At 39.9% G+C, this 8,057-nt stretch overlaps 1 long non-coding RNA gene across 5 annotated transcripts in view; it reads right to left on the reverse strand.

Annotated features, from left to right (window-relative positions):
- The window catches only part of LOC104982517, a 157,609-nt gene that overhangs the window by 123,397 nt on the left and 26,155 nt on the right, over positions 1-8,057 (reverse strand). For 4 of the 5 annotated variants that reach the window (XR_824514.1, XR_824515.1, XR_824518.1 and 1 more), the window contains exons 2-3: positions 2,942-2,985; positions 1,448-1,549 (exon numbers count right to left, since the gene is read on the reverse strand). This is a non-coding gene — a long non-coding RNA (uncharacterized LOC104982517). The remainder of the gene's footprint in view (positions 1-1,447; positions 1,550-2,941; positions 2,986-8,057) is intronic. The other variant, XR_824516.1, reaches the window with a different exon arrangement.

The raw sequence follows: 8,057 nt of genomic DNA on the forward strand, positions 1-8,057 counted from the left end.
GAGGCTTTTTAGTTCCTCTTCACTTTCTGCCATAAGGGTGGTGTCATCTGCATATCTGAGGTTATTGATATTCTGAGGTTATTCTCCCAGCAATCTTGATTCCAGCTTGTACTTCTTCCAGCCCAGCGGTTCTCATGATGTACTCTGCATAGAAGTTAAATAAGCAGGGTGACAATATACAGCCTTGAGGTACTCCTTTTCCTATTTGGAACCAATCTGTTGTTCCATGTCCAGTTCTAACTGTTGCTTCCTGACAGGAAGGTTTCTCAAGAGGCAGGTCAGGTGGTCTGGTATTCCCATCTCTTGAAGAATTTTCCACAGTTTATTGTGATCCACACAGTCAAAGGCTTTGGCATAGTCAATAAAGCAGAAATAGATGTTTTTCTGGAACTCTCTTGCTTATACTCAAGATTAGGTAAATTTGGGTCAAGTCAAAAATGTAATTACTATAGTAAAATGAAGTTATGATTATTAAATATGCATTAAATGATATCAACCTGAACTACAGATTTCTATACACTACTAATTCTTGTGATAATATTAAACATACATATGTAGTCATTCACTGTGTTTCTGAGATAGAAAACATGCAGCAAGCATTAACATCAGGTACCCATTGAAAAATCATAATCTATATATTTGAAAATGGAAAAAAATCTTTACAATTATACTGCAATTATTCTGAAATTTCCTAAACCTCAGTAATATATTTTAAAATAGGCATGTAATACAGGTGGTTCTATTCTACCCATATTTATTCAAATAAAAGTCATGAATTATAAGTCAGCTGCTGCTGCTGCTGCTAAGTCGCTTCAGTCGTGTTACCATGTGTTATATAGAAACAAGAACAGAGGTGAGAGAAAGAAGGTAATCAAACTACTTTTATTAGGTATATTCATAAATAGAAAATTATTACTTCCATTCCAATTTTATGCAATCCTTTAGACACAAGTAATGAAGCACTATGGTTTAACATTCTAATGTTGTTGTTTAGTCACTCAGTCATGTCCAGCTCTGCAATTTCATGGACTGCAGCATGCTAGGCTTCCCTGTCCTTCACCATCTCCAGGAGTTTGCTCAAACTCAAATCCATTGGGGCTTCCCTGGTGGCTCAGCTGGTAAAGAATCTGCCTGCGATGCAGGAGACCTGGGTTCGATCCTTGGATTGGGAAGATCCCCTGGAGAAGGGAACAGCTCCCCACTCCAGCATTCTGGCCTAGAGAATTCCATGGATTGTATAGTCCATGGAGTCACAGAGTCCTACATGACTGAGTGACTTTCACTTTCTAGTCCCTTGAGTCGGTTATGTCATTCAACCATCTCAGCCTCTGTCACCCCCAAAATACTGTCTCAAAAAAAAGTTTAAACCAAATAGTTGTTTGATAACACTGAAAATATAAAATAATGCTAGTATGATCTTTCCTGTATGAAGATGACACTGACTCACCATCAACAAAGATGAGCTTCAAGCTGATTTTCCACAGTGAAGATAGACTTTCTGATACAGCCATTCTCTTGCCAAAGATCCCTGGTGAATAAGAGCTTGTATCTGCAAGATAAGTGTTACCAATAGTCACAGAAAGTAACAAAATAAAATTATCAATATAGAAATGAAACCTATGCCTTGGTCCCAACCACTATATTTTGATGAACTAAAAATGAAGTCACAAAAATATATAAGTACTGTATAATACTTAAAAACAAAATTGCATATGCATTTACTCTGATACATTAATTGTATTCTATATATCACTGACCTAAAAATACAAATAACCACAGCCTGACCTCTATCCCTAAGTAAAAATGTTCTCAGCCATCTTAACTACAACAAAAATTGCATCTGACATGTAAAACCCGAAGTATATAATGAAAATGCTCAAAACATGAAAGCATGCCAACTTTACATCCCTCATCACCAGTAGCAATAACTGAGGAAATTACAGAATATTTTTGTTAATGTTAGCAATATTCTCAATAGCATTAAAAACAGTATGACTACAACCAAAATTATTTCAATATTTCCCAGAATCCTGAAAAATACTTCTACTTTTCATGAAGAAAAAGTACTTTCGTTACTAGCTTCAGTGTTCATTCATGTTAATGCAGAACAGAGGTTTTGTAATTAAATATTCCTGATATGGAATTTAATCAGTTGCCAGATGAATCTCCTTCATAAGAGTTGAGGAAGCTAGCTAAACATTGCTGAAGATATACTTTATAGTAAAAGTAAAATTAATGTATGTGCTTCTTTGTTATTTAAGGAAGTAAGAGATTAATATTTGTTAAAAGTCAGTAAGAAGCAGAACTTCCCTGGAGGTCCAGTGGTGAAGACTTTGTGCTTCCAATGCAGGGATCGTGGGTTTGCTCCCTGGTCAGGGAATTAAGATCCCACAAGCCACGTAGTATGGCCAAAGTAGCCAAAAAATTAAAATTTTTTAAATTTAATAAAAAAAGAAAAAAATGAGTAAGCAGCAGCTAACAACTGGATACAATTTAAACAAAAGCATGATGCTAAGTACCTATGATGAGCAGTGTTAGTCGCTCAGTCATGTCCGACCCTGTGCAACCCCATGGACTGTAGCCCGCCAGGATCCTCTGTCTGTGGAATTCTCCAGGCAAGAATACTAGAGTGGGTTGCCATTTCCTTCTCCACGGTGTCTTCCCGACCCAGGGATCCAACCTGGGTCTCCTGCATTGCAAACAGATTCTGAGCCACCAGGGAAGCCTCTGAGTCTATTTGGAGGGGTTGATACGGGGTTCCGTATCAAGTATAAAAATAACAAGGCATAGTACCCAATCTCAAAGAAATCATAATATCAGTATTATTGAAACATTCCCCACTTCCACTTCTACATAGTTCCTGCAATAATAAACAGCTAAATTCCAACCCAGGTCCTCTGCTAGAACAGGAAGCATGAAGTAGAAGAGCACAGCATCATACCAGAACAAGTTAGCTACCACAGGGATGAGGCTCTGGGGCTCCTCCTGCAAATGGAGATAAGGAAATTTCAATAGGAATGTTGAGAAAATTTGCTACCACCTGTGATGGGGGTCTACTGCCACCTGTAAACAAATAAACTGTTAATTCTAAGGCACTAGACTAAACTGTCAGAGAAGGCAATGGCACCCCACTCCAGTACTCTTGCCTGGAAAATCCCATGGACGGAGAAGCCTGGTAGGCTGCAGTCCATGAGGTCACCCACTAGGAGTCGGACATGACTGAGCGATTTCACTTTCACTTTCATGCACTGGAGGAGGAAATGGCAACCCACTCCAGTGTTCTTGCCTGGAGAATCCCAGAGACGGGGGAGCCTGGTGGGCTGCCATCTATGGGGTCGCACAGAGTCGGACACGACTGAAGTGACTTAGCAGCAGCAGCAGCAGACTAAACTGTTTCCAGTCACAATTCTGTTTTAAAAGGTCATTCTCCTTATCACCTCTTCATTATTTTCCTTACCATCATCTCTCACCCAACTCATCAAAACTGAGAATTAGGCTGCAAACTCCTAAACTTCCTTTTCATTGTGGTTCCCATTTTCACAATGCCTAGCAGAGCACCTTCCAATTTTTAAATGCTTAATAAATGTTTGGTAAATTGAACTGAACTAGTTATCTTACTTGTCCACTTGTCACCCACAAAATCATCATTAATGCTAACTACACCCATCCCTTGGACTGCAAGGAGATCCAACCAGTCCATTCTGCAGGCGATCAGCCCTGGGATTTCTTTGGAAGGAATGATGCTAAAGCTGAAACTCCAGTACTTTGGCCACCTCATGCGAAGAGTTGACTCATTGGAAAAGACCCTGATGCTGGGAGGGATTGGGGGCAGGAGGAGAAGGGGACGACAGAGGATGAGATGGCTGGATGGCATCACTGACTCGATGGATGTGAGTCTGAGTAAACCCCGGGAGTTGGTGATGGACAGGGAGGCCTAGCGTGTTGCAGTTCATGGGGTCGCAAAGAGTCGGACACAACTGAGCAACTGAACTGAACTGAACTGAACACCCATCATTCTTGGCAGGACAGTATGAGATGAAAAGATAAAATGATTTATTAATTCAACAAATGTTTTGCTCAAACACCTACTAGGTACCATGTTAACTTCCATGGATATTAGTGTAAATGATCACTGCCCTTAAATAACTCAGTCTAGTAAGAAAGATAAAGATGGAAAATAGCCATTATAATACACTGAAATCAGTTTATAACAAGTTTAATAGAAAGTGCTACAGATACTAAAAGGGAGGAAAACTGGCTTAGAACAAAGGCTTTAGAGAGGAGATGTCATGTAAGATGAGTACTAACAAATAAGTAGCTGCTGAACAGAAAGATAAACAGAGAAAGGGCATTCTAAGCAAGAGAAAGAGTGAAAAATTATTGATATGCAAAAGAGTACACGATATATTGAGAATTTTGATAAGCCTTTGGAAAAGTAGCAAATGAGGGGAAAAAAAGACATACGGAAGATCATAGAGATGCCTTATGATACTAAAAGGCTACAGCTCTGTCCCAACTAAAGGAGATAAGCCAAGAATATGACATGACCATTAAAAAGATCTTGGCAGCAGTGTGAAACATCAGAGGGAAGACAAGACGAGAGAGGCATGGGACCAAATTATGAGACAAAGATGACTTGACTTTAATGGTTTATGAAAACTATGGTGACCTAGTTCATGGGTGACCATTAGGTTTGTTACCCAGCGGATCTTAAACTTAGATATACATTTAGAGACTACTACAGATTCTTATTTTAGAAAACTGTTTATGTGATATAACCTCAACCAAACAGCAGAGTAGGAATTTCAAAGAAATTATATCAAGATACCAAAATATAATGACTAGCTCAGGGTACTGGGATTACAGGTTATACTTTTCTTCTTGTTACTGATATATTCAAAATTTCCCACACACTAGAATTAAAAATAAATTTCAGGGCAATTTCTTGAAACATAAAAGCTACAACTGGCATTAACCCTAAATGGCCAGTGCCAGGATTCCTTGACAACATAATTGACTCCAAAGGCTCCCTTCACGACCACAGCCCACTAGACATAAAATACGCACGCCTACATGGGAACATAAACCCATTCCCTTTCTGCTTCTGTAATTTCCTCTTACCCTGAATGCCTATCTAAATCCTAACCTCATCATTTGTTGTTGTTCAGTTGCTAAGTCATGTCTAACTCTTTGTAACCCCATAGACTGCAGCATGTAGGCTTCCCTGTCCATCACCAATTCCCAGAGCTTGCTCAAACTCATGTCCATCGAGTCAGTGATGCCATCCAACCATTTCATCCTGTTGCCCCCTTCTCCTCCTGCTCTCAATCTTTCCCAGCATCAGGGTCTTTTTCAATTACTTGGCTACCTCTTCACATCAAGTGGTCAAAGTACTGGGGCTTCAGCTTCAGCATCAGTCCTTCCAATGAATATTCAGGACTGTTTTCCTTTAGGATTGACTGGTTTGATTTCCTTGCAGTCCAAGGGACTCTCAAGAGTCTTCTCCAATACCACATTTCAAAAGCATCAATTCTTCGGTGCTCAGTTTCCTTTATGGTCCGGCTCTCACACCTGTACATGACTACTGGAAAAACTACAGCTTTGACTAGCTGGACCTTTGTCAACAAAATGACCTCTCTGCTTTTTAATATGCTATCTATGTTTGTCACAGCTTTTCTTCCAAGGAGCAAGCATCTTTTAATTTCATGATGCAGTCACTGTCCACAGTGATCTGGAGCCCAAGAAAATAAAATGTGTCATTGCTTCCAATTTTTCCCCATCTATTTGCCATGAAGTGATGGGACTGGATGCCATGATCTTCATTTTTTGTATGTTGAGTTTTAAGCCAGCTTTGTCACTCTTTGCATTCACCCTCATCAAGAGGCTCTTTAGTCCCTCTTTGCTTTCTGTCATTAGAGCGGTATCATTTGTCTATCTAAGGTTGTTGCTATTTCTCCCAGCAATCTTGATTCCAGCTTGTGCTTCAACCAACCTGGCATTTCTCATGATGTACTCTGCATATAAGTTAAATAAGCAGGATGACAATATACAGCCTTGATGTACTCCTTTCTCAATTTTGAACCAGTCCATTGTTCCATGTCCGGTTCTAACTGTTGCTTCTTGACCTGCATATAGGTTTCTCAGGTGACAAGTAAAGCGATCTGGTATTTCCACCTCTTTAAGAATTTTCCACAGTTTGTTGTGATCCACACAATCAAAGGCTTTAGCATGGTCACCAACAGCTATAATGATATTATACATGCATAACCAAAAGCTCATTATCTGCCCCACACACTGTGACATCCAACCACATTATTTATTGAAACCCTTCTTGAATAGTTCCCCAGTTTGGGCTTCCCTGGTGGCTCAGAGGTTAAAGGGTCTGCCTGCAATGCAGAAGACCTGGGTTCGATACCTGGGTTGGGAAGATCCCCTGGAGAAGGAAATGGAAACCCACTCCAGGATTCTTGCCTGGAGAATCCCATGGACGGAGGAGCCTGGTGGGCTACAGTCCACAGGGTCGCAAAGAATTGGACACGACTGAATGACTTCACTTTCACTTTGTTCTTCCTACAATTTTCTACGATACTAGTGAATAAAAAAACAATGCTAGTGCAAAATCAGTCCTATTCTAAAACAAATATTCAGACATGACTCATTTATGGATATATGTGCATATAATTATACCAATGACTTAATAAACTGAAATTTTATGTATATAACCACTACAAAAGAGTTTTCAAATCTATTATCTCAGAAGAAATTGCTTACTATTATGAGTTGCACTGTGCCCCCTACAAGATGTTGAGATCCTAACTCTCAGTACCTGCAAATGCAACCTTATTTAGAAATAGGGTTTTTGCAGATAATCAAGTTAAAATGAGGTCATTAGGGTGAACGCTAATTCAATATGACTGATGTCCTTATAAATAGAGGAAATTTGAACACTGACACAATAATATACACAGGGAGGATACCACATGAAGACAAAGGCCAGGTTCAGGTTTATGCATCTACAAGTCAGAGAACACCAAAGACTGCCAGCACACCATCACAAGCTACAGAAGAGGCATGGAATAGATTTTCTCCCTCACGGCCCTCAGAAGAACCAGCCCTGCCAACATCTCAGTCTTGGTCTTCTAGCTTACAGAACTGAGAGACAGTAAGTTACTGTTACTTAAGCTACCCTCATTTGTGGTGCTTTGTTACAGCAGCCCTAGCAAAACAGCACATCCACTAAAGGAAACCATGATTTTTTCCTTTGAAAGTCACTAAAGATGAAAACATTCTGAAGAAAGAATGCAAATCAGAAATAATTTCTTCCTATTCATTTTTAAACTTTATAGCAAAAGTGCTATTTAGCAGCTAAACCAACCTGGTGCCAAAAAATTCTAATGGGATATGATTCAATCTTCATCCTATATAGTACCTTTATACATATAGCATTACATTGGAGGATGATAGCATCCCATGGGGCTTCCCTGGTGGCTCAGCTGGTAAAGAATCTGCCTGCAATGCGGGAGACCCGGGTTTGATCCCTGAATTGGGAAGATGCCCTGGAGGAGGACAAAGCAACCCATTTCAATAGTCTTGCCTGGAGAATCCCATCAACAGAGGAGCCTGGCAGGCTACAGTCCATGGGGTCACAAACTGTCAGACATGCTAAGATGTCAAACTACCTTTACAACCTAGACTGACATCAGGTTAACTCTAATGGTATGGTATCATCCATTATAACTTTCCATCAGGTATTACTGATGTATTTTTGCCTTTTTTAAAATAATGCAAAACTTAACTGATTACCAAAATTCAAAAGAATCTTGTTATATCATGCAAACACTCTTCACAAGATATAAATTATACCTCCTCTGCTCACTGCAATCAGTTAGTTCAGTCGCTCAGTCGTGTCCAACTCTTTGCGACCCCATGAATCGCAGCACGCCAGGCCTCCCTGTCCATCACCAACTCCCGGAGTTTACCCAAACTCATGTGCATCGAGTCGGTGATGCCATCTAGCTATCTCATCCTCTGTCATCCCCTTCTCCTCCTGCCTCCAA

Source organism: Bison bison, unplaced genomic scaffold (assembly GCF_000754665.1).
Source record: "Bison bison bison isolate TAMUID 2011002044 unplaced genomic scaffold, Bison_UMD1.0 scf7180017864533, whole genome shotgun sequence".
NCBI lineage: Eukaryota > Metazoa > Chordata > Mammalia > Artiodactyla > Bovidae > Bison > Bison bison.